The following is a 26,767-nucleotide window of genomic DNA, read 5'->3' on the forward strand; positions in this document are numbered from 1 at the left end:
TCTTTACAGAGGTGTTGTCCTCTCCTTTCCTAATAATACTGTCTCCTTGTGGATCCTAACAGACCCAGGCAAACTGAAATTATTATACTACCAGCAGGGTATCAAATCTCCATTTTTCACTGCAGAAGTAGACTATGGGCTTTCAAAAAACCCCTGAACAACAACATCCAATGGGAAAACATCCTTGGAAGCTGGTGTTTTTCATGCATAGGTAAAAGTCAAGCCTTCCCTTTCAATAATTGAAATGCAATTAATAAGACACAACTGTGACTCTTATGGGCTCTTCTCTGAAACTGTGTGCAGAGGGTGGGAGAGGAGGCTGCTCTACACCAGCGTGCAGGAGTACAGTGCATCCATAATTTGCAGCTGCTTTCAGGATACTTCCTAGTCTTTGATTAAATAACAGACTTTTCAGGTAGCAGATATTTTAGGATTTTTCTGCAGGAAGATGAAATAAATATTCTTAACTTTCTACTCTTACATATTCTTTTCTCCTTTTCCAGATTTGAACAGGTCTTTGCATTTTCTTTCCTGTTGTAACTGTCACACTCTAACTCTTATTTTATCTCTGTTGAAAGCTATATTTTTATGACCTTGTGGAACACGTTCCACAAGTACTTTCCTTTTCCTTCTGGACATGTAGTAACTGGTTTTAAAATATTATCTTCAGCACGTCAAGATACTCTGAAGAGGATTTTAGCTAGATTTCATGACAGTAGTGAGTAGGTAAATCAAAACACTGGGTTTGAAGCACATTAAACACCTCTTAGAGGAGAAGACTGCCACTTTATAGACTCTCTTCTCTGAAGAATGGTAACAACACAGATGTTTCATCAACTGTATTTTCCCTGTCAGATGAAGGAAATTTTGGCCACCACTGTGTTTCTTTCTTTGCATGCTGTAGACAGCGAGGGTAATTTGGAGGTCTGTCCATGCCCCACATTCATGCAGCCCAGGCAGCTCTTGTAGGTACAAAAGACACTGGCAGACACCACTGCCTGAGCACCTGTGCTCCAGCTCACCAAAGCTGCAGAGCAGCAAATCCTGTCCTTCCTCCCTCTACAGGGTTAATGTAAAGCAACTTCCTGCTCTTTTATAAAAGCTTTTTCATTGGAAGGATTCTGTTTTGTACATTTTTTCTCTCTGATACCTCATCTAGAACAATTTGAGGTGTCATGGATTTCACAGTCAACAATATTTCATCAATGGTTGCCCATGTAGCTACATTTTCATGAATGCAATTTGCTAAGGTGGAGATAGTTCTCCATCTCAACATGCAGGGAGCAGCAGGGAGCAGAGCTCCTGGCCCTGGTTCAATCAAGACACAGCTGAAGTTCAACCAGCTGGAAGAGAGAAAGGATGACAGGGTTACTGCTGAGCCTCTCCCATGGGAAGATATCTTCTCTGTTGAAGTAACATAGGCCAGCAGTCCTGTTTGAGCAGCTCCAGGACCAAGTCCAGAGTGTGAAACCTCTTTTGTCAACTGCAGCCATGCTAACTGCAATATAGGCTGGAAAAGACCCAAGGAGAATCTCCTCTTATTTACAACAGTTTGTATGTGCATACATCAAATTACAACAAGCCTTCTCACGGTCTGAGAGGGGTAAAAAAAATAAACCAGAAAGTTGGTTATAGAAATTGCTATCCAGACAAGAGTGTCTGCTGAGTTATTATTATGACTGGCAAATGAGCCAAAAAGCAGCCACCTACTGCTAACACTTTGGGTTAGAAACTTGGAGGGTGCTAAGAGGGACTATCTTGAACAGGATTTTGGCAATGATAATCTGACCAAAACATTTAATATCCACTCAATTCACCTTTTGTTGGTATTGAACCATCACTCTGTGAAGTGACTAAAAGAGAGTGGTAGAAGGAAGATGAAACAAACAGATGAAAAAATAACACTGCACAGTGTAAAGGAAAGACATTATTAAGTGCATCCTTTTAAAATGGAGAAAAAAAACCCTTTCAATTGAAAAAGAGCAACAATGACTTTGTATGTGTTTTAATATGAGAGCCACAATAGTTTCTAAAATGATGTTTCAATTAGCTATGATTTATTTTCTTCTGTTACGCACTTTCCTTTTCCACAATTGTTGTGCTGTGACCTACAATTGCATTCTAGCATTTTGGCACAGGTTTTGAGTCTGCAACAACAGACATTGTGAGGCCATGCAGCATATTCTGGTTGGTCTCTGAGATCCTTTCTGAATGAGTGATTTTGGCCTTGAGAATGTTATTTATGAAACAAAGTTAAGGAGTGCAATTCTTGTTCATAAGATCTCTCTTGCCTTTTAAGGAAGGCCTTTATAGCCAGTTTTCCCCTTTTTCCTGTCATTTTTTTTTTCCTAGAGAAGCTAAACTGGGGTGCTCTCCACAACCCTCTTCTCTGAACTCTCATAAATGAGCAGGAACAGGCAGTGCAGTTCCAGCTGGCCAGTAAATGAAGTGTGACAAAAAGCTTTACCTTTCTATTTTAAAACAGAACAAAACTTTAAACTGCTGTACATGGAGAGATTATGGGCATTGAAACAAATTAAAATAGCATATATCCTGTGTAGCAGATGACAAGAGATGAATATTTCAGCCCTTCACAATTTTTACTACATTTTCCTCAAATGTTTTATACAGCTTTGTGAGACACCTTAATTGTTATAAGATATCCTCTCTCAGCAAAGATTTCCAAGAATATTGCCAATTTGCAATGCAGGGAAAGATAATACTTAAGCAAAACCAACATCTTTAAAGAAAAGCCCCTCTTTCCACTTAAAATTCTGACTGTACCCCAGTAAAGGAATGAAGTTTGGGTACAATGAGACAATTTTGAAATTACATAGATTTGGGAATGATTAATACTGCAAACTCCTGTCAGGAATCAGTTAGCCTCAACTGAAAATACTTATTGGTTCAAATTGCCTGGAGAAGCTCTAGCTCAGTAAATGAGAAGGCAGAGCACAGCGAGAGGAATGGGAGGCAGGATGTACTCAAAGTACCTGGTTCTGAATATATAAGTTTAGTAACTCCAGACTGATACTCTAACCCCTGTTGACAAACCACTGATAGGTTTTGTGATAATACCAGTGGCACAGGGAAACTTATAACTGTCTGTGTCTAATAAGAGGAAGGAAAAGTGTAAATAAATCATATAGTGGTGACCTGAATATGCATTCTTTTCTATTGTAAAAAGTCATTGAAATGTAGTAGCATTCAGCCTTAACTTTTTTCAATAGATACAGTTAAGATGCTCAAAAATATATAAAGAAAATGGTTCCTTCCCACTGCAGGCATATGAAAGATTGTCAGATTTCTGCTGTTTCCATTTTAACAATGATGTTGAACAGGTAGCTGCTGGCCCAGGTGTTGCTAAATGAACATAAGTGGATGTAAACCTGGCTTTTTGAAGTCCTCATAACCTCCTGGAGTAGATAAAGGGGCTTCTTTGGAATGAGTGGTGCAGATCTCTTCTGCTTTCATGCAAGATAAAGCCCTGTAAACATTTGACAAGCAGATCTCTCACTTGATTATTCAGAGGACATAGCTTTGGCAAAGAGCCAAGTCAAATCCTCTTGTGATCATTATGAAGCTTTGAAAAGACCCTTTATGAAAGCAGAACAAAATGGAGTTTATTCTTTCAAAAAACCAAACAAAAATACTCTCAAAATCCAGCAGTTCCATCTTCTTGGCCTTATAGATGTTTCTTCTCAGTCCCTGAGAAAAACCTTTCTAATGCCATCAGGAACTCAGCCTATCTCTAAGGTGAGTGACTGCTTAGTCATGGTGTTCAGGAAGGACTTGAAGGACAGAGAGAGAGGGAGGTACCAGGCAAAAAGGAACTGTGCAAAAAGGAACTGTAACCTGGAGTCCGCTGCCATCAGCAAAAACCTGCAATTCTAATTCCACTGTCCTTTTAGAGTTTTGTTGGCTGTGAAGTGAAGCCGCACTGTAACTTTCCACCTGTAGTGCTGTTGTAGCACAGTTGGAGGATGAACATTGTGAGAAGTGGCAGAAGCCTACAGTTTGAAATGATCAAAACCACAAACTGAACCTGCAAAATCACAAAATATACCTATATGTAAAGCTGTAAGTATAGCTATAAGTAAACAGCAACACCTCAGCAGTTAGTAATTTCAACATGAACCCTGTTACTAGTCACACTATTTCCCTGACCCCTCTAAAAATCTGTTAACATCAGAAAACATGGATCAGCTTTATTCATCATAGTGCAGGTTCCTCAGTTCTTTTAGTCTGGGTCATAAGCAAGTTTTCTTTCTAATTATTTTGAATTCATATTAAGGATACAAATACCTTATTTGCTTGTTGTTTCTTTGCTGCCTTCATCAATGCAAGTATTTCTTTTGTATCACCTACAATTCTGGTTATACAGGAGATTATGTTCTCCCTTCCCCTCCTTCCAGGTGTGGACTTGCTTGAGCTGCTGGTATGTGGTCACTTAGCTTTTCTGTCTACAATGCTGAAGCTCATTCAGATATTGTCAGTGCTATAAAGACAATCCCCCAGTATTTAGCACAAGTGTGCCATTTCCTCCTCTCAGGCTGTGATATGAATGTGGGTTTTTATATGCTACAACTGGAAACATTTGGGGGTTTCAATAGGATGAACTTTTATGAAGTTACATGTCCCTTGCAGGTGACACTGCTGTTGCACAGGGAACTTTTTCCATTTACCCTCAAATCTTCTAATCCCTGTGTGAGGGCTGTTCCCTGGCACAATCTTGAACATTAAGAAAGAAGCCCGATTAATGCATGTGCACATGCAGCACTCCACAGAGATGTGCCTGTTAACATTAATGGTGCTGTCAGTAATGTGCTTTCTGGAAGAAAGGATGCTCAGCCATGCTAAGAAAGAGAGCATAGGCCATGCCTGGGGACATTCCTGTGGAGATCAGCCCTAAGACAGATGTACAAATGGAGTCTGTCTTGTTTTCTGTCCTGACAGCTTTTATATGGGAACTGAGCAAAGTATCATTAGCAAATCACTATTTTAGTGAGTGGATGCTTTGCTTGCTAGTCCACTAATTTTGGCAATTGAGAAGGCATTCACACTTGCTCCTATCATAGGTACCAGAATGTGCCACATACAGATGTATCACAACATGGACTGCATGAGGATGCTGTAAAGAAGGATATAGCCTCTGTGGGGTAACTCCTGAAATCTCATGCAGATGCCTGAATTTAGGCAGCTAGTACTAGATGAGAGATTCCAGAATATCTGAGATATCCACATAGAATTGGTAGCACTGTCACAAGAATATCTGTCACAGAAGGTCCATGTCGCGATGGAGGCCAGGCATCTTCAGCACTTGATTGTCTGAAAAGGCATGAGAAGCCCAAGACTTGAGTTGCAACCCTAAGTCAGGAGGTGTCAACAGAAACATGGTTCAGTTGTTAGCAACTTGTTTTTTGTGGAGAATCAGTGTTTGTCAACAAAATTCAGCATTTGGGAACACAATTCAGCATTAAACAGGCATTATTTCCTATTTTTGTTTGTGTTTCTGCCCTCTGTTGAGAAAAGAAACACCTCCATTAAGAACTAATGGAAGCCATCAGCTACAAGGTGATATTTGAGCTCAGTTAGCAGGCTGTGCAGACTACCTTAATGCCTCAGTAACAATGCAAATGATTTGCAAATGTTGCAAATCAAGGCTTCCTGCAACGCATTTTTGAAATAACGAAAATAATTTTTTTTTATATTTGAAACAGCAAGAATGGGATTTGTCTTGCTGCATTGCAGAGATACTGTGTTCCCAGCTAGTTTAAAGGCTGTGTGGTTTGCCTGGTCCTTTCAGGAGCAGCTGCTTGGTTTCTGCCAAGGAAGATGGATGGTCCTTGTTCTCCCTTGGTCGGGTCAAGAGCTGAGCAAACACACAGAGCTGATAGCCTCAGGCAGTTCATCGCCTATGGATCAACACCACTGCTTGCAGCCTCTCCTGTTTTCTGTTTCTCACCCCCTTCCCCCTCCCTGCCCCCATAAATATGACAAGCAGTGCTGCATTATACAAACTCTTCTTCCACAGTGGAAACATCTGCAGCTTGAATGCTCCTGCAGAAATGTCACTTGGGGAAATCACTCTTCATTTTACGAGAAACCTTTCTTTCAAGCCCTCAGAGGGGCCAGGGAGGGAGGCTACACCGGGTTTGACACTAGTTCTGTGTTGTTTTTCAGGGATTTTGAGGAAGAATGTTGTGTCTGATTTTGTGGATTGTCAAAATGAAGCCAGATGGCAGTGGATTAAGTGTGATGCTGTTTTGTTGTTCTTGGGCTGGCGACTGCGCTTCCCCTTGAGCGAGGGAGCTCTCCCCTCCCCGCACAGCCCCGGGTGCCCCCAGCCGCCCAGGGCCCCTTCCCCTGGGCTCCCGAAAATGCTGCCCTGGAGGGAGGGAGAGGGGAAGCTTTCCTTTGGTGAGCACTGCTAATTGGAAACTGCTTCCTTGACATTTCTCATGCCTAGATTATTCACCAAGAGCCTGTTCGCTGCGCTGCGCATCCGACGAAATACAGGTATTTTCCACTTGTAGTGATGGGTTTTCTTGCTGAAGTGGAGTTGCTGGGTGAGCAGCTGAGCCAGTGAAGCCTGGTTTCTTACAGTTTTGTGTTTGGTAGCTGTATTTCCTGATGTTTAGAAAGGTGTGATTTTAATTGAAGTGCTTCCCAGGAGGCATTCAGGAATTTCAAGCCTTTAGTTGATTCCTCAGTGTATTTATGCTTCAGTCTTTCCATATGAATGCTTAGTGGGGTCTCTTTTCTCTGTTACTCTACCTTATTTTCTTTACATGTATGGGCACATAATATCTTTGAAATCACTATCCTTTGTCAAAGTTAAGGTAGTGGGAAAAGTTACTAGACTCTGAAGATACAGAGAGAAGACAAGTAGACAGACACAGACAAAGGTGTGATTGCTGCAACTTTGTTTCCCTGAGAAATTGTGTTAAGGATAAATTCTTAATTAGGGAGAAGATGAATTTAAAGCTGAGATTCAGAGCATTTTCTAGTCTCTTAATAAAAGATGGACAGGCAGAAAATTTCCTCTTGTAAGTATACCTCTCTTTATGACACCTTTATCTTTCCAAGATAACTTTTGACTGACCGGGTTAGAGAGCACAGTCCTGTCACTCATTCAGAGCCTTGTAAGGGCCACTCAAGCTCTGCTCCATGTGCTCAGCTCCTGCAGAGCAGTGCAATACCCCTAGCTTATGAAAACACCAGAAAAGGGTGCTGTACACTTTTCCTTTCAGACTGTAGCATCCTTCAGCCATAAGTTTAATACTTTTCCTTTAATTTACTCCTCCAGGATCATTTATTGCTATTTCAGTTCAAACTAGCAAATTTTATTTTGTAATGAAACTGGATGTTCTCATGTAGACCACTTCAGGTTTCTTCATAAAATCCTTAGGCCTGGAAAGCATTCTGACAAAAACCTGCTGCTTTATAACACACAAGAAACCATAAACCAAGACAGTGCTGCTGCCTTTTTGTGCTCTGTACTGTTCTTTCCTAAGACAGCTTCTCAGCTGCTCAGGAATTTGTTAGAAAGTCAGCCATGTTTTGTAACTGTTCAGATCTTTTTAGCTTTCTTCAGCAAGTCACCATCCTCTATCTTTTTTGAAAGTCTGTTTTTTAAGAGTGTCTTTCATGTCGTGCACTAAGTCCTGTACAGATCTATGTAATGTTGCATTGCTCTGGAATTTCTTGTGCAGATCTAGTCTCCTGATCTCAGCTGCTTAGCTTGCAAAGTCTTTGATGTGCAGACTGTCTGTGTGGTTTGCACAGCACAGCCTACTCTGACAGTTATTAGTAGGAGAAACTAGCAGAGAGAAGGGCTGCAATTAGAGTAAAGCTATTAGATTGCATGTTGTTGTAGTGTAGTGTATAGATAGCCTTTATCCAGTCACTGTCCCCAAAACATAATAAGTAATGGCGATTTTATAGGGAACATCTATTACCAAGATGCTCAGAAAGACCGGGATTTCCTAATCTTCAGTTCAGTGACTTTAAAGATAATTTTTTGCTGATTCTTGAGGAGATACCCTGGTACTATAAAGGAAATTTTTCAGTGAATTTGAATCCTAATACTCAGCTTGTAACCTCTGGATTTCACCTTCTGCCTTGGTGGTCCAGTGGGGGCAGGCTCAACTTCAATTCTGAGTGTGCTTTCATCTTCCTTGTACTACAGCGCACAGTCCGGAAGGTATAAATATGACATATTCAAGTATTTGACTAATGTACTGAGTCTATCTTAAGCAGAAAATTCGGTAATTTTCTGTTAAGCAGAGGTAAATTTGGATGTGCTTTTGTTTGTGTTTATTCTCAGAAGTATTTTTCATTTATATTGTGAGCATCTCCCCCTCAAATTCTTCTCCTGTTTTTCTTTACTGCATCCTGCTGTAATATTCCCTTTGGAAGGTCTTTTAGAGAGTATTTTTTTACAGACTCTGAAAACTTCCTTCCTGGCATTTGCATTCTCTCTTCAGATGTCAAAATCAAAGATAATGGTCCATTGCTGGTGTTTTGGGAAGGGAGGGGTAGGCAAGGGACTTTGCAGTCTCTACACACTCGTCAAGTCAACTTACTTTACGTGCAGTGTGAGGGACTTAGTGTGCACCAACAGTAGCTCACTGTTAACCAGTACAAGAAGGAGACATTGAAATTCAAAGCAAGCATTTTGAAAATTGTCAGTATTTTCTGATCCATTTCCCCACATACAAAGCCAACAGATCTTCCAAGGAACTTTGTGAACGTGGTGCAAATCTAAATACGAATGGCGATTTTGTCCGCAGGGCATGAATATAGACTTGTTCTGTCAGCACCAGGGATGCTCTGAACAACCACTTCAGTCTGAGGCCTTTGAAAGATAACAGTGATGCTGTTCATTTAGCCTTGGTGGTATCTCATACAATGTAAAGTGTCAGCGCCAGCTCCTAGCAAAGCAGGAAGAGAGATCAGTAACAGGAAGCACAGGTATGTGTGGAAATTTGGGTTCAGCTCCTGCCATCATATCATACATAGAAATAGTTGGATGCCTTTGCTGTCCCTTGCCTGGAATATTTCAGCATATGTGGTCTTCAGAGGCCTAAAACAACAACAACAAATGTTACTTCAACATTATCAACTGAGATTCCAATAGATGAGTTGTGGTACAAGTGCTTTTTCCAAAATTTCTGCTTGTATTCCTGGATTAGACCTTAATTTTCACATTTTCAGAAGTTAAACACTTCTGAATAGATATTTTTCAGAAATAATTATGCTAGAAAAAGGCCACACAAAATATTCAAAACGCCACCAGACACTGAAAGCTGAGTTCATAGTTTTGTAATGAATTGGAAAATAATTCTGATTTTCTCTATTTTTTGAAGAGATTTCTAGGGTTTTGATGCAGCCCAGAATACACTGAAAGGAAGTGCACTACAACAATGACCCAATAATAGGATATTTCTGGAATCACAGAATATTCTGATTTGGAAGGGAACCACAGGATTATCAAATCCAACTCTTAACACAACCTTGGTGTTATTAGCACCGTGCTCTGACCTGAGCTAATAGGTCAGCCAAACAGGCTTTCTGAATTTCTTTTATATAGCTTTGTTGCAATTACCTCTCCTAAGGTGTTTCTGATGTATAAAAACAAATGTTTTCTCAAGGTGGTCTCATTTGAAGTGATACTAACCATTCACATTGTAGACCACAGACAAATCCAGTACTACTCCTACTATTTCCTTTATGAACTGCTGAAATGTCACTCAATCTTCTGTTGAATTTTTTATGTATATGCATTATATATAATGTGTTATACAGTTACATATTCATTTGTTATGGTTTTTGAAAATACAAAGCATCTGAATATACGGTGTAGAAACAAACACATCTTTTACCACAGTGTAGAAAAGAACTACACTGTAGTTAAAAAAAAAAAAGAGATCTATGACCACCAAAGTCAAGGAATCTTGCTCTGAATCCACGACTGCTGTGAACTTCAGGAGATGATTTTCCTGCTTTATTGGATATTTAAGATCACTTTACCATGACAGGAACAGGGGCTCTTCATTTTAATATGACATTCTCAGAGAGGGTTTTTTCTCAGTGTAATGCTATCAGTCTTTCATCTCCATGTGAAAGCTTACCTGCTTTCACCAAACTTGTTTAATTGCTGTTGAAAGCCCCTGTCATCTGTCAGAAGGAGTTGAAATTGTTCCTCGTATCCAAAAGTCATTGTGGGTTCTTGGAGACTGACAGGTACACAAGCACAGTTAGATGAGCTGCTTAAAATGCATTTTCTGTGTCATGGGAGGGCAGAAGCCCATGGAAAGGAGGGAGGGCTTGCTCTACACTGGAAAGGTCAGCAGCCCAGCTGCTCCTCTATCCACTACTTTCAGGCCTTTGGTTTTGTAAGTAGAACAGGACAGAGTAGCACTTGCTCATTTGAGTTTGAGGTTATATTTCTGAGCTAAATACCTTCAATTATCACCATCTCATTTTGCAACAGGAAGTTCCAAGTTTGCTAAGGAAGTTTTCTGTATATTATAACGTGTTATACTCTCCATTGGCCTCTGTGTAATTATGTTTTTGTGTCCTTACAATTTTGTTTCTGGTGTAATCTATACTGTATGCATTGCACTCTCCCTTCAGTAAATAAATTAGCATTCTAGCAGTTAGCATTTAAAGGGGTGTGCTTAGACTGATGCTTAACTCACTTAGTAAAGAAGAGGTTATCTGCAAGATGTGCACTCTTCCCTGTTTGCTGAGCTTGCTGGATCAGCACACAGTGCCACAATCTCCAGGCAACAGTGTGCTCAGACTGAATATGCTGGGCTGCTCAGGAACCAGCAGCTCTCTCCCAGCAGCTGCCTTTAGTGGTTTGCTGTGTGGATATACTAGAACTTGCAGTTCCTGTGTGGATGCACTAGAACTTGCAGTGTGTGTGATCAAAGGAACACTTGTGTTCCTGAAGGCACACCATTCCTCCAGTTGTACCAATTAATCCAGTAAAAGATACAACTTTTCCACATATGGAGATGACCCTTACCCCTTTGAGGTGAAAGCAGGGTGCCCATAGTGCCCAGAGCATCCTGACTCCAGTGCATGCATTTACAAGTCCTAATTGTATTGATGGAAGTAAAATTTCTCAGCTTTGTAAAGCATGCCCTGTTTTTGTTAGCTAGATTGCACAGGCTTTAAATACTTCAAGGGACAATCCAGTGTTCAGTGCTGAGTTTTGCCCTCTTATGGGAAGGCAGGTACCAGCACAGTAACCAGGCAGATCTGAGAGGTCTGTGGGCCCCTGCCTGTTCCCAGAAGGGTTTCTGCAGATCTTCCTAGTTTGTGCTGTGTGGAAAGAAAAAGACACTTTTAAGTGGGTAACTGTGAGACATGCACAGCTATTAAGGCATTTTTTTCTCCTGTGTGGAACACATCTGGGTCTCTTCAGAGAGTTTCCATGACTGGCTCAGGCCAGCACTGCCTTTTGGCTGCAAGGTGTTGCAAGTACTGCAGAAGACTGCAGTTCCTTGATAAGTTGTGCCTGTGTGGCCTACTTGGAGTACTTACACTAATATTAAAATTTTTATTCATCAAATTATTTTGCAAAGCCACCTGCAAAAACATGACACTGATGCAGAAAGAATGATGCCAAATGCCATTTTTTAAACAGCGCTGCAGAGATTGTATTCCAGCCAGCCTGTGTCAGCATTCCACAGATCAGCACAAAATATCCATGTTGGTTTTGGACTGACTACATACCATGGAGCTAAACCCTGTATTGGCTTGTAATATGTACAGTACTAAAAGATGGAGAGATTGAATAGGTGTGGCTGGGACAAAATATCTTGGCTCTTGGGAACTGCCACAACTGTATTTAAAGAAACTGCATGTAGAAGGGGGTTAAGAAAGTAAATGTGGTTCAAATTCTCCTTGTCAGGAATTAATTAAATCAGCATGGTAGAGGATCCAAGGAGAAATACATTTGGAAATGCTTATATGCTGAAGCTGGGAATCTGGGTGATAAGTAAGAGCAACTAGATTTTATCAATTATCAAGAAAAAATTCAACTTAATTGTCTCATCAGGTTACAGTGCTAGAGGGATCAATATGTTAGAATTTTCTATAAATTGTTTAAGCAGACCAAAGGTGACAAAAGAAATTGTGTGAGGGGAATGACTTTGTCTATGACTTTGACCCAGTGACATACATCAGCCTAACTTTGAACTGGGAAGTGAAGGATCTTAGGGAATGCAGCACAATAAATATGCTGATTATCAAGGCTCAGCAGTGAGCAGAGGTGGGCAGGATTATAAGTCACTGAAATTAATCTGAAGACAGCTTGATCTACTATTGCACAGGAGGAGGCAACTGTGCAATTATGGGGAACTTTATTTGGTATACTTGCTAAGATTTCATTTAGGTACTGGTATAACATCAATAGAGTAGCTTTAAATACTGGATTATAGTTTTGCAAATAGAAAGTTGTTAGACCTAGAGTGGAAGAATTCTGATTTTAGATAGCGTGATAGATAAAAGTGAGTTTATCCACTAGACTGGAAATCAGTTGTTGTGTCAGGAAAAACTGATGATGATCTGGTTACATTTAATATGCTTATACTCCTAAACCATAATATTCACACCTGTTAGTTTGAAAAGGTCAATTTCCCAAAGCTAAGGACAGCTCCTAATAAAACTGAATAAGCAGAGGCATGAACAAAACTGGAAGTTTTTCACAAGCTTACTAAGCAGGCAAAACATTGTTAAGACAACATGTAGGACAAAAGAAGACAGAAAGCAGAAATGGACTTACTCATCTGTATACATGTGTTTAGACAGGTATAAATTTGTCCATACATATCTATATATGGGACTGCAGAGGTGTACATATCTATAGACACTTGTGTGGGCATGCAAACACACAGTACTTACATACTTAAAAAAACTGTGTGGCTGTATGTTGGAAAAATATTCAATAAAAGGGGGATAAATATCCATTTATATTTATGTGCTATTAGGTATGGAAATTACTAGTAATACCTAACCAAAAATCTTCTCTTGGCAAACAAGTGGTGCTCTGAAAGTGTTTTAAATTTGCATAAGTGAAAATAAAGTAGCAATGGTGTGGGCCAAGCAAGGGTTGTAGGTACTGAAACTTAATAAGAAATGTATAGATGACTGAAATGTTCAACAAGTATTTCTGGGTTATGTTTTGAAAGAAAGAATATGGTTTGTATATAGCACGCAAGGCAGACAAATTCTTTTCCAGGCCATGTACAACCAAAAGAATGTTAGACAACTCCTACTTTGCAGAATCAGCTTTAAGGCAGTAGCCCCTGTATTGCCAGCAGCTATGCATCCCATTTTTTTTCTTAAATTGGTTGAGAAATTTTCTGGCCCACTGATAAGAACTTTTGATAAATTTGGGAACATTGGAGCAATCTGCCAAGACTGAAAGCATGCTCATTTTTTTTTGCCAGTGCCCAAATAGCACAAACAGGATAATTCTGATAAGAGCATGGCAGTCAGCCTGACCTCACTTCCAGCAAAATAATAGAGAAGCTGATATGGGAATTCAAGCATAAAGAACAGGACTATTGTTAATGGCAGCCAGTGATGTTTTCACTAAATTCAGTTCTTGTCAGGTAAGCTTAGCTTGCTTCTTTGATATAAGATTACCCTGTTGGTTAAAAAAGTAACTATAGGCCTAATAGAAACTGAAAGTCTTCAGTTTGATATCCTACAGTAATTTTATCAAAAATGTAGCATTTTGCATTCTTGTTTAAGAACATGCCAAGTGGCTGAGGACTGGTGGATCAAAGGAGTTGTTGCAAAATCACTCTAAAAATAATTTTTAGTGAGATTCCAGAGCCAGATGAGGACTCAGACCTCTTCTGGCATGTTCACTACTTATACTTGCAGGAAAAATACTGAGTTATTCACTGATTATGCATAGCACTTGAGAAAAGGGAATCTGAGTTGCCTCAGTGGGCTTCAGACTGAAAAAAACATGGTCAAGTGTAAAATTATAAACCTGGAAACTGAGAACATGTACCATATGGGGGAGACAGCTTCAGAAAAAAAATAGAAACTTTGGAGACCTTAATAGACAACCTTAGAATGTAGTCATAACTCAATGGGAGGGCAAAATGTCTGGTGAGATCCTTGAGTGCATGTGCAAAGGTCTGATTTTGTCTGTGTTTATTGTATGTATGCATATGGAGAGACTCATGGAGTAACATCAACCCCATCACAGGCAGCATTTTAAAAGAGGATTTTAAATTGGATGAGAAGCAGAGAATAGCATGAGGGCTAATACACTCTGTACTAGCAGGTCTCTACCACAGCCTTGTGGTTCCACATGGAAAAAAGATGAGGATGTTAGTACAAATGTAACACATGTAGAGGTACAAGATACAGATACCAGCTCTTTCATCTTCCCAGGAAATGCATAACACGAATTGATGACAATAATCTGAAGTAGTGTCATGAAATTAGTAATAAATTATCCATGTGTTTTTACATGTATGCACAATTAATTCCAAGAATAAGATACCAAAGAGACCAATGGATTCCCCACCTTTGGTTTTTCAGACCAGAGTGGAATGCTTTTCTAGAAAGATTCCTTATAGTGTTAAACCCAGGCAGTGGGCTCTGCAAAGGGACAGAGCAGGGGATGTGCAGCTTGTGACATGCAAAGAGTCAGACAAGATAACCTCCATTCTCAACAGATACTGAACTCTTCAGGTATAAACCAGGATGTGAAAGTTAATTCAACAGTGGACTGAACACACTATGTATTTGTACATGCTTAAAGTACAGAAATTTCACTCCACCTTAAAACATTTCCTTTACCATGTCTAACAAAGTCTGGGAGAATTAGTGAGATGTTCTTTATGCCAGAGACTTCTTTGGTAATTGGGGGCAAATAGCTTAATTTCTGTGCCTTGATTTGCCCAGTCATAGAGAATGAATCCCAGCTTTCCTCAGTTCCTCTCTTCATACTGGAGAAACTTCTGGGAGGAACTGCACGAAGGTATTCTTCCAAAAAGACACAGGGTAGGGCACAGGACTGATGTATCAAATAGATCAGGGAGCTTTTACCCTACAGAAGGTACTCATGTTACCTTGACCAGCAATCCATCTGTACTGTGAACCTTGACGAGATAAATGTAATTGTCCTAGGGTTGGTTATGTAATGAGCTTGCTTTGCAATTTAACTAATGAATGTGTTGAGAGACCAGATTAATCTTTTAACTTCAAGAATTTCTCCCAATGGAAAACATATAGCCTCTGTCTATCTGCAATATTATCCTCTCCCTACAGCTAGAGTGATTTGGCCACTTGAATGTTTGTTTTACTTGTGTATGTAAAGCTCATGTGTTCACAGATTTTTTCTGGAGGAGATGGAAGGACCCTGAGATTCACTTGAGATTTTACAGCTGGGTCTGTGGGCTTTCCAAGTCAAGGCCATTCCTGAGGGATGCCATACAGGCTCTTTGGTGGGATGATTTTAGTTGCTGGTATGGTACAAATTGCTGCTTTGGGATTTTTCCCAGTGGGGCTATATTTAATCCTGTGCTCTCTTAGTCTCTGAAAGCAGTCTATTCCAGAAAAATAGTTGTCTAGTACTATTGTTGGTTCATTAATTGAGGACAAGAGATTATTTTAATCTTGGGACTTTAATTTCCTTTAATATGCTCCTGTTCTCCTCAGGAGCTATATAGAAAATGTAAAGATACTGGATACAGAAGATCCAGTAAATGCTAATGACAAATGAAACATGACTTCCCAGAGTAACATACACTTTGTAAGAGCTTTGCCAACTGTAAATTATACCAAGAGGGTCAGTTTCAGAAGTCAACATCTTATTTAAACTGTCACACTGTACAGAATTGCTATTTAATACTGGTGATTAATGACTGCAGAGTCCAGTCTAATTTCCAAGCAAACTGTCAGTGCCACTCAGTAGCCAGCAGAGTCCATAGTACAAGCACTTGGCAATCCTTTTATGTTTTGTCATCCAATCCACGTTGCTCATTCTCCCCAAAGAGGAAACAAGAGAGGGAACTGATATGAAAATGCTGGCCTGCATGCCAGAGTTATGTCTACACCTGATTATTCTCCTCCTAGAGTTTGTTCCTATTCCTCAGTATGCCTCTACAAGCTGAGGTGCAATTCCATGGGAGAACACTGAATGTTTGTCCCAGATGTGCATGTGGGCTGCCATTTGAAGGTCAGGAGTGACAGTTTCATCTGGGGGACTCCAAACTCCTCCTGTCTTATCTGTCCCCACCACAACAATCTGTGACCCACAGCTCTTGATGCTCCTCTCCTGGCATCATTCCTTCTCACTGCTCCTCCACTGAGTCAGAGGACCAGCCAGGTCTATCTGTCCCTTTGTCCTGGTCCCCAGCCCACTGTCCACCCTGGGGGTCAGGGACAAGGGTGTATTTACCATTGTGGGTAGATTATAGAAATCCACAAGGAATCTCTAGTGCTGTTGAGTACTTGAAAGAGACGGTATGGCTCAGTCCCCTGCCAGAGCTGTGTGGACAGGAATGTAACATGCACAGGAGAAAACTTTTATTTCCTTTTTTGTGAGCAGTGTGCTGCCTGGCCTGGACCAGGGACTGGGACAGAGTGGTCAGCAGCAGGCAAAGAGCTGACCTGACCCTTGCCTTTTCTGCTCCAGTTTCATGGGGCTTCACAGGAGGATGCACAGGCATCCTGCACTGTGTTTGCAGGACACAGTGATCTTTTCAACCCAACACAGATGGCATCCATTACAATGCTATCAACTAACATTGATTACTACAGTTTCCCCTAATACAACATGACTAATCTTTTAACTTAGCTTGCACAGTGTGTACTGCCAATGCTTTCAATGTATGCTGAAATCATTTAGTCGAAGTAAATAAATGAGTAAGTCTAATACAATAGAGTTTATGGTATGTTGTCCTCCTGGAAACAATTTCAGCAGTAGTGAACTATGGAATATTTGCAACTCGAAATGTCTGTCCTTATACCTGTATTTGCATAGCTTGAGACACATGTATGAATTTATTTTAAAATTAAACAGATAAATATGCTATTTTTTTGCCTCCAATATATGAATCCATACCAGGAAATCAGAAGTTGATCAAAGAGGTGTCAATGCACCAATCAGATCTACGATATTCTACTGTCATTTTGGTGCAAATGAATGAATTGTAATAGGAAGATGGTCTCACTTTTTTATTATGTTGGTGAAGAAAATCTGCTGCAGGCAAGGGAGGAAACTGATAAATAATACAGTACACAGGCTGTAGTTTAAAGGAGTTTCTTCTATGTTCCTTCCCAGCAGAAGAAGGACAGGTTCACCTAGGATCTTTCATCAACAGGTACCAAAGAGCTCACTAGCAATTTGGTCCAGAGCCAATAAATAACTCACCTTCGAAGAAAATAATTTGCCTCATATGTATAAAGAAGTATAAATTCCATTCCAAAGTGAAGAATTTGGACAAGAATGAGTGCCCAGGAGGGCTGTTTGTGTGAGCAGGGAGAGCAGAGGGCCTTTTGTCTGAGCAGACTTAGAGAGTTCGAGTGAAAAAGAAAACAGGAAAGAGTATCATGAGATAGGAAAGGCAATTTAAGCAATTCAGTAACATTAGCGTGAGAACAAATGAGTTCGAGCTGGCCCTTAGTGTGGAAACTTAGAAAAGCCTCCCAGCAGTGGGTGGGAAGGCAAACTTGGCTAGTTGCTAGGATGGAAATGAAGTCTGTAACTGAGTGTCTGATGTGGTCACCTGTGACAACAGGGCTCTGGGCTTCCTAATCTAGGGCGAGCAGCCTCAGAGAGACCTCCCATGCGAGGAAGGATTTAAACACAGGCTTTGCTCTCTGGGGATGTATTTGCTAATGTTTAAGCTTCTGTAGCTTAAGCATGTTTTTAAAAGTACATTTCATATGCATAGTTCAATTTTGCAGGCGACTGACGCATGAGGCTTGCATCTCTGGCCTTGTGACTGCCATGGACATCTGGTCCCGTGCAGGCTGTGTCTCTGTACTGCACCCCTCCTGGGGGAAGAGCAGCAGCTGCACAGTGCCCCAGATGCAGCACAGCACTGCCTGGTTTTGGACCACTGCACACTGAGCACTGGCAGGCTGGCTTGGCAGGGACCCATCCCAGGTTTTCTTCATCAACTTGGAGCTGAGGTGCTATGCTGTCAGAGCAGGCAAATGCTGCTGCAAAGAAGCATCCATCCAGCTAAGGATATGACTGTCACACCTACTGGTAGGACTTGACATGCCCCTTGATGATTTCTTAAGATAAATATTTAACAAGGGATTTTATAGCCACAAGTAGCAAGCATGCTTTTAAAATGTTTGACAGGAAGCAAACTTGCATAAGAATGAATTGGAGGCCAAGACCTAGTAGCCATAGATGTTTATATCAAAGGCTGGGGATTTCCTCCTGCCCATTTACAGTGTCTACTGCAGTTGCTTGATTCAAGCCCATCTCCAAAACTGTCTTGCTTCCTGAATAGCACTTCCTTCCTTAGGAGCAAATGCTTAAGATGGCTGAAGTCATTGTATCTATTAGTGATTCATGTAGTTGGATGATGAGGGTTTCTTTTCCTCTACTGAAAATATTTTATGAGAAAAAGATCTTTTTTGCTGGTGCTGTTTTTGCTATTAACACTCACTCTCAGCTGCTGCATCATCCCTTATCTACAGTACGACCCTTTATCCCCTTCTTGGGTGCTTTTTGTACTAAAAATTACTGGGTAAGAGGGTTTAATGCAGGCTTAGTTTTCAGAAAATTGACAGAGCTTTTATTTTCAGACAGCTGATTCTGGAGTTTACAAGTTGCTCTCATGTGGTTCAAGTACACAGGAACAAGGTGAAGATTCAGATTCCAAACCATCCATTCTGGGTTAGAGCTTGTGGACCCTGTCTTCCTTTTCAAATGAGAAAGCCAACAAGAATCTTCTGTCTTGAAGCAATTTTTAGGATGGTCCATTTGTATTTGTTAAATTTGAGGCACATTGATTGTCAGGTTAAAAGAAGAAAAGAAAAGCAAAGAAGAACCTGATTGAAAATGAACTTTGGTATATGCCGGAAAGAAAAGTAAAAGCTTCAAATTACACTATTGTATGAGCAGCCTGCACATGCTTATCTGCCTGCAGGAGACATGAGCTGGAGGGTGTGGTCTTTTAAACCTTGAATTGCTCAGGTTTGTGCAGTTCAGCTTTTCTGTCCCTGTGTCATGGCACAGGCTTTGCCATCTGACCGGGCAGCAGCCGCAGCCTCAGCAGCCGCGGGCTGAGGGCAGGCCCTGCCGGCCCGGCCATTTCACACCTGCACGGCTGCGCCAGCAGCACCAGGGACACGGCAACTCTCACGTGAGTTAAAAGGCTTAAAACTGCCATTTTCTTTGTGCTGTTCCTGCTTTTCCTCTTGAGCTTGGTGTGAGTTGTTCCAAAGGTGGGGAAAAGCTCTGGTAAATAAAGCAGCTGTGTTTAGCAGGGGAGTGGGCCCAAACCTCAGCCTGCGCACTCTGGAGTGTGTGCAGGCAGTGATAAACACCTGCTGTGTCTGTCATTAGTGATTCAGCTGTACCCTAATGCAGAGCTTGTTTTCATAAACAGAAACAGCTATAGTCCATACCTGTAGGTTGCTGTGCTTGGTGGTAGGCAGTTAAAATACTACTTACAAATATACATACATACATGCTAGTATGCAAAAACACTGCTTAGTTCATAACCTTTTTGTTAGCTAGATGTGTTTGGGTTTCTGTCTTCCCCATTGCTAAGAAGTAAAGTATTTCTTCGGTAAAGTGTGTTGAAATCCAAACGATTGTTTGTGGTGAGGCGCCATTTGTACTGCAGCTGCTTTAGCCCATCTCTTTATTAATCCTCTGGAAGCCCATTTCTCCCCCTCCCCCAGGTTAAAACCCACAAAGTCCTGCTGCAGCTGTAGGAGGTAAATTGAGGCTACATTCACTACTGCTGTATCTTCCTGCTTGATTTTATGCATATAAGTGCAGCTGAGGTGAGGAAAGAAAGAGAACTTGATTTAGTTCTTAGCTATCTTTAGCTCTTGTTCTTCACACTCGAGCTTACACTCACTTCTTTTTTCAAAACATCTTGCAATTTAGTAAAGGTATATGCAAAACCTGTGAATATACATGAATAGGCATAACTTCTTGTAAGTTTTATTTCTAACCATAAGACTGATTTTTGTGTGGAACATGTATATTCACAGAACCCAGAACAGCAATGAGCATACCTCATTCACCAAAATACGTACTGAGAGTATTCAGTAGACAAGAGGTCCAAGTACATAAATCAGAAGGACGTGTTCACATGTTTAAACTTCTTGAGGTTTTGGGTAGCTTTTAATGACCAGGGATGGACTACTTGTGTCAAGCTCTCAGCCACTTTTACATCTGCCAAGGAAAAACACAAAAACCTGAAAAGGTGCATATTAGACTTATATGTCATGCTTTTCTATGATGCTTGAAAACCAGGAAAAGCAAGACAACCTTAGGTTACTGGGCACTATGCAAGGCTCTTGTTTTCCCACAGTGTTTTATTAAAATGGAGCTCCCACTGCCCAAAATGCTTTTCATTTGCTCATCCAGGTTCCTGCAGAACAACATAAAGGCAGTTCCTTCACTTCATTGGAACAGCAGTGTCTCTTATCTGCTGTTGTTGGAAAAGCACAAGTGCTCATCTGCAAATAAAAGCCAGAAATCCCTGTCAGGAATTTGGAAAGCTGCTGATGTGTGTATCCTCAGTACTCCCATCTACTTTCCTAAGACTGAACATTCCTCTTAAGGAAGTGATCTGTTACTAATTTGCTATTTTATTCTTCCACCCCAAACTTCAGAGCCTATGTGTACTTTCCAAAGATATAAATTGAATCAATCTGGGAAAGCTTGTCTCATCATTGTCTTATCCTTGCCCCCTGAACATACTCTCCCACTGCTAATTTCTCTTACTTGTTTGTGGTCCTGTAGGAGTGTCCTCCCCTTTGCTCACATGGGTTCTTACTTTCGTAAGGGTATTCCAAGCCAATGTGTTTGAACATTAACTGCATCAGAACGTTGTTGTAGCACAGAGTTGGAAAGAGGAATGTTCCTGGCTCCAAGTTGGGATCATCTACTAGAAAAGAAAATTGAATTGTCTTTTGGAAGAAGTTTGAAGGTGCTGGCATCTTCCCCTAGCATAGCTTTTCCTTAGTAAAATGGAAATAAACTTCGCACTCAGGATGAGATGATAGATTAGCTTCAATTCACTACAAACCAGGAAATCAAGCAGCATTGTTTCCAGAAGGAAAGTAAATTAATACAGGCTTTCAAATGTAGAGAGTCTCCTCCAGGCTGCTGGAGGGAAGCAGTCCAGTATTTCTGGAGATGTCAGCCCTGTCTGCTGGGCTGGGTGTTGCCGCCTGGCTCCTCTCAGTATCCGGACAGATGGAGGCCTGTGGCTGATTTGGAGGGACTCTGGAGAGCCTTTTGAGGAGGTAATGAGACCCCACTCTTGTTAACTGGCTGGACACTGGTGTCCTGCAACGCTGCCCAACTTAGCACTTGTTTGCAGTGCATGTCCAGTTCTGTCACAGAAATTAGAAGCTGGGATGGACAAATATGCAGTTGATCTTTCCAAGGCTTTCCCTAAAGGCTCAACCTGAATCTGCAAAAGCAATCATTACCTGAATCATGGGATTCAAAAGGATTCAGCACAGAAGACAAACTTTCACCTTCAATACATGTTCAGGGAACGGTTAGTTGGCAATTCCTGTTGTGTACAACTGCTTCTCACTGTGTTCCCATCTCTCTGAGTAAAAATCAATTGCTCCTTTACAAGGAGCTAAATACTCAAACTTCCTACCTGTCTAGCTGCTCATGATAACTCTCTCATTGGTACTCCAGTTTTACTTTAATACACATGCAACATTCTTACTGAAACAAAGAGTCTTAATAAAATAAATGGGTTTTATGTGCCTGTAATTTCTTGTTAAGGAATGCTTCCTATTTCTCTGTCTGAATTGGTAAATCTTTCAGAAAACGGCTCATATGAAAGCAGATAAATTTTGATTGATTTTGGATATAATTTCTGTCTACTTTTTGTTTGTGTTTTCCCTAGCTTTTTGCTTTCCATGCTTACAGCTACATGGTACAAATTATGTTAAAATGCTGATTTTAAAAAAGTATAGATGATGCTATTATCCTATTTTATTTTCTACTGAAAAGCTGATTTTGTATTATATATTTAGCAGTATCAATTGTCACAGGACTTTACAAGTAGAACCCAGTGCTGGAAAGTATAGCTTTGGGTTCTCATAGTTTCAGTCTGAAAACTCATCTAATCACACTACTGTTATTTAAAATAATATCTCAGTTTAGATCCAGCCAAAAAGGGTTTGAAGCACTGAAATAAATGTGCCTCGTTTATTGAGGCATGACTTGTAAAATGAATTTCAAAGAATTAAAAAATCCCTTTGCCTGCCTGCACACAGCAGATGACATCTGATTGTGAGAAAGGATGCAGGAAGCAGGACAGTTTGAGCATGTAATTCCTAATTGGTTTCTCATCACAGGACTAAACAGCACACAATTGGTCTTCACACCCACAGAACCGGTTCTGGAAGCAGATATTAATTCAGCCACAGACTTAACTATCTTTCCCAGGCTGGTGTCACTCGCGTGTCCTGGCTGACAAAACCTTAGTAAGCCTCTTGTTGTTAAGGAGAATATTACAAAGGCCATCAGCAACACATGCATGTTAATTAGCAATGGGCTTTGGGGGAGTTCCCATGAAGCCCCAATTAAAGCAGTGATGAATCAAGTCCAGTGAGTAGTACCACACTCAGGGATGTTGTTTTCCAGCACTGGGCAGATGAAGGCAGAACCAGGCTCTACAGGATGTGTTTTGGTGGCTGAGGGCTTGGTCACTTACAATAAACAAAATTTACTTGCCGAGACTTTTGTTGGGCAGGGAGCTTAGTCATTATCCTGCTACCAAAAAAAAGGTGCCCTGGAACAGAAACTATTGCACAGCCTCATCTAGTGAGATCTGCTTCCGCTCCTGCTTGAATACTTTAGGTTTACCCAGTCCTTTCTATTTTAAACAGAGTTATAAGCTCCACTGCACACCTAACTCCCAAATGAGTAATAGGGACTGTGAGCAGGTATAAATGGGCACTGTCAGCACTGCTTCATAAGAAAGGTGTGTTCAAGAGCCAAAATGTAACTTGTGTTAGCCCCAGAAAACTGATAGTCAGACCACAGTAACTGGGCTGCTGGGTTCAGCCTCTTCAGTGTTCAATATATATCCCTCTTTACAAGAGTATGTTTTTCTTACATGTGAAATTCAGTACTCAGCATTGCAAAAAATTTGTAAGGCCATCAAAATTTCTTCCCCTTGCCTACTGAAATTTCTATTTATGGCTGCATGTTGAGCATTTGCCCATTTTGTTGGAGGTTGCCCCTAGCCTGCACCACTCCCTTAAGTTATTGAAATTTATCTCCTGACTACCTTACCAGGGCTTGTGCCCTTTTTCCATGGTTCTGAATGGGACTGGGACCTAGCAGCTGTGACCCTGAGACTGAGTGCTAAGGAATGCTTTCAGATTGTGCTATTTTAAATAGCAGAGTGTCACTGTAGTGTGCAGTTCTTCAGTAGGGACTGTTTTTTCTGCTTAGGATTTGTTTTTTCAGTCATTTTTGTGGACCCAAGCAGCAAGAGGAGGAAAGACTAAGATACAAGTATAATTTAAGTTTTAGACATTTATAGACCTATAATTTTAATTGTATATAATATATAATAATAATTTTGATTATTTTATTATGTATAATACAATAATTACATCAAAATCATAGCACAGGAATTAGATGCAACATAAATAAACTTGAGATACATATGATTAAATCCTTGCTCCACCAAATTTGCTTAGTTTTCCCTTTGAGTTCAATGGGCCAGAGGTTTTAATCCAAGCATTTGCTTCTATTGGTTAGACAAGTTACTCTTGGGAACCAACTGCTACAAGTTGCTGCTGCCCCACCTGCAAATGTATGTTCATAAAGCAGAGGATGCAATCCTAGAAGTCAGAAGTTTGTGAGGGCTTTCCCTCAGATCAGGTCTAAGAGCATCTCTGTGGTCCCCATGCTGCACAAGGATTCCTGTGACAGAATCTGGGCGCTGGCCCCACTGGCATGGGAGCAGCCAGCTGCCCCTTCCCCTGCTCACCTGACCAAGTAGGTGTTTCTAACCATGTGGGTTACTTCTAAAAAAAGGTCCCCACAGGGTGCTGTGAGAACTCATTAAGTAGTTTGCCAAGTATTAAGAAATTCTTGGATCAAAGAAGCAGTTGTAAAGGCACAGTGTAATTAAAGCACAGTTTACTTTATTATGTGTTATTAGCAGTGTTATCTGTCACATGTTCCATGCTTTGTAGTTATTAAATGCTATCTCGTGGTCACATGTGAGAAGATGCTGTGTGGTCTGAGGGTGGCATGTACCATGGCCGTGGGAGACAGGCTGAGGTGGAAAGTTTCAGTGTCCTGAGGGGAAGAAGTCCTCCACTTCTCTTTTGCTCCCTCTTCATTAGCTTTTCCATCCCCTGGCACTTGAAGGGCAGAGAAGTAGCATCACCCACCTTCCCTGCTGACCCACTTGGGGCCCTGGGAGAGGATTGCAAAAACAGATTAAGATTTACTGTGAAGCTGTATTAAGTTAAGATTTTCACAATCCCATGCAGTTTAGTCTGCCTACTGTATTGTTATTTTAAAGTTAAGTAGGGCAGCCCACACAGAGAACAGGTGGTCTGCAGTCCCCATTGCACAGACACAGCAGACACGCCTGCAGCAAGGACCAGGGATGCTGTCCCTCATGCAGTTTGCATGTTGTACCTGTTCCCAGTTTACCAGCATCTTGGAAGGCAGCTGGGGCACGTGACTGTCCAGCCACAAAAATACAGTTCTGTCACTTGCTCAAATGGCTGAAAGCAAGCTTGTGGTACTTGTGAGGCTGCCAGTCTTGGCAAAGTCAGACGGAGCAATCAGCCAGATCGGAGTGGTAGCGCACCTTTTGTTACATAACTAGCCATGTCATTTTATAATTTAGTATGTGAAATGCCGGTGGCATTTATTATGTCAATTAGGATGAGCATATGTTTAGGAAGCCCTTGAGGAGTCAATCATAATTGCTCACATAGCCTTGCTTCAACCACATGATTGACTTCCTTTGAGCAGGTAGACAGTGTGCCTTTGGGAAGCAGTTACCCACAGCCTGCCCATTTTGCTACAACTCATCTTTGCACTTGGAGTCTGAGATCGTAGTTCTGGCATAAGCTGTTGGTCCAAGTCTGGGTTTACTGAGCTTTGAAAAAAGCAAGAAACAGAAGTTACTGCCTTAACCATCAGTATTTGACAACTAGAGGCATGCCAGCAACAAGTCTTCTTAGAAGTACTACTTTTTACTAAGGTGAGTTCATTCCTAGTACATTTCCCTTATAGTAAGGAATACTTAACCTGACAGAAATGTACTGCCTTACTCAGATCTTCTCTTCACTCAGATCTTGTCCAGCTGTTCCTAATATTGTCAGTACTTCTGGGCTGATTTTTTTTTCATTTTAACATGCTGAGTAAAGTTTTGTATCCATGAAATCATCAGAAAGAGCAATCCAGGTTCGCGTGGGTGCATGAAAGACAGACAAAAGAGCAGAATATATTTCCATACATTCCTAACAGGCATTTCAGCTACATAATTCCACAACAAAAAACTTTTTCCAACATTGGTTTATTCTGTAAATTCCAACATGAGCCACAGAGAAAATAACTTTTTTCTAATAGTCTGGTTCTGGTTTTAGAAGTTATTTTGCCTGCAGGCACAGTATGACATTGCTGTTGGGTCTCACAGCTTGAGGTACAACTTAAAAAGTTGGGGTTATTCACTTACTGTACTGTACCATTGGATTTTTCTATTCAGTTGGAAATGCCTTTCATCACCAAAGGCTCTGGAAAGTACTTTGATTGTAATAAGCTCTGAGGACTTTTTGACTAATAATAACTTTGAAAAACCAGCTGTCTTAAAACTGGGGCCAGGCAGAGGAGAGGTTTTGGAGCTCCTGTTTGTTGTGTCAGAGACGTTTTGTACTGATGTGCTGAATTTTTAAATACAATTATTTTTCTCTAAGAGCCAGTTCTAACAGTCTTTCCTATCATCTTAAAAGCCAAGCTGAAGTCTTACCTGCTGAACTGGTATCTCTGGGATCCGCAACACTCCTCCAGCTACTGGCTTTTTATCTGGAGGTATGCATCTTGCTTCTGCCTGGAACAAATTTCTATCTAATTACACATCAGGCAGAAAGAAAATGTTGTGATTCTTCTTTAGTCAGAAGATTTAGTAGATTTAAAAACAAGGGGAAAGGCGGGGGGAAAAAAAGAGAGAGCAGGATATATGTAGGAGGAATTCTGGTCAGAAGGCATGATGATTAGATTTTGTGCACATTAGTGTTTTATAACCTTTCTTCAAACAAAGTTTCAGGTCTAGGCAAGCTGACTCACCCCTTTGGCCTTTAATACAGCTATGCAAAGATTGGTGCAAATTATTACGTGATCTTTTATAGCCAGGTCTTTGAAATGTGAATCACTATGTTTTTGAATCTAAAATACTGTATAATACATATTATTGAAGTGGATCACTCTATAACGTTTTCCACAATTGTTGTATAGTACCACCTTGAACAGTAAAGTCAGTATAATCTATAAAAACTCCAGCTGGAGAGA

At 40.7% G+C, this 26,767-nt stretch overlaps 1 protein-coding gene across 5 annotated transcripts in view; it reads left to right on the top strand.

Moving 5' to 3' along the window:
* The window catches only part of LNX1 (ligand of numb-protein X 1), a 106,894-nt gene that overhangs the window by 10,521 nt on the left and 69,606 nt on the right, over positions 1 to 26,767 (top strand). For 2 of the 5 annotated variants that reach the window (XM_056490501.1, XM_056490505.1), the window contains exon 1: positions 19,287 to 19,376. The exons of 1 other annotated variant lie outside the window; for it this stretch is intronic. The gene's annotated coding sequence lies outside the window, so the exon portion shown is untranslated. Of the gene's footprint in view, positions 1 to 19,286; positions 19,377 to 25,365; positions 25,464 to 26,222; positions 26,291 to 26,767 lie in introns of those variants that run through there. 2 more of the 5 variants (XM_056490503.1, XM_056490502.1) reach the window with 2 other exon arrangements.

Source organism: Oenanthe melanoleuca, chromosome 4 (assembly GCF_029582105.1).
Source record: "Oenanthe melanoleuca isolate GR-GAL-2019-014 chromosome 4, OMel1.0, whole genome shotgun sequence".
NCBI classification, from domain to species: Eukaryota; Metazoa; Chordata; class Aves; order Passeriformes; family Muscicapidae; genus Oenanthe; species Oenanthe melanoleuca.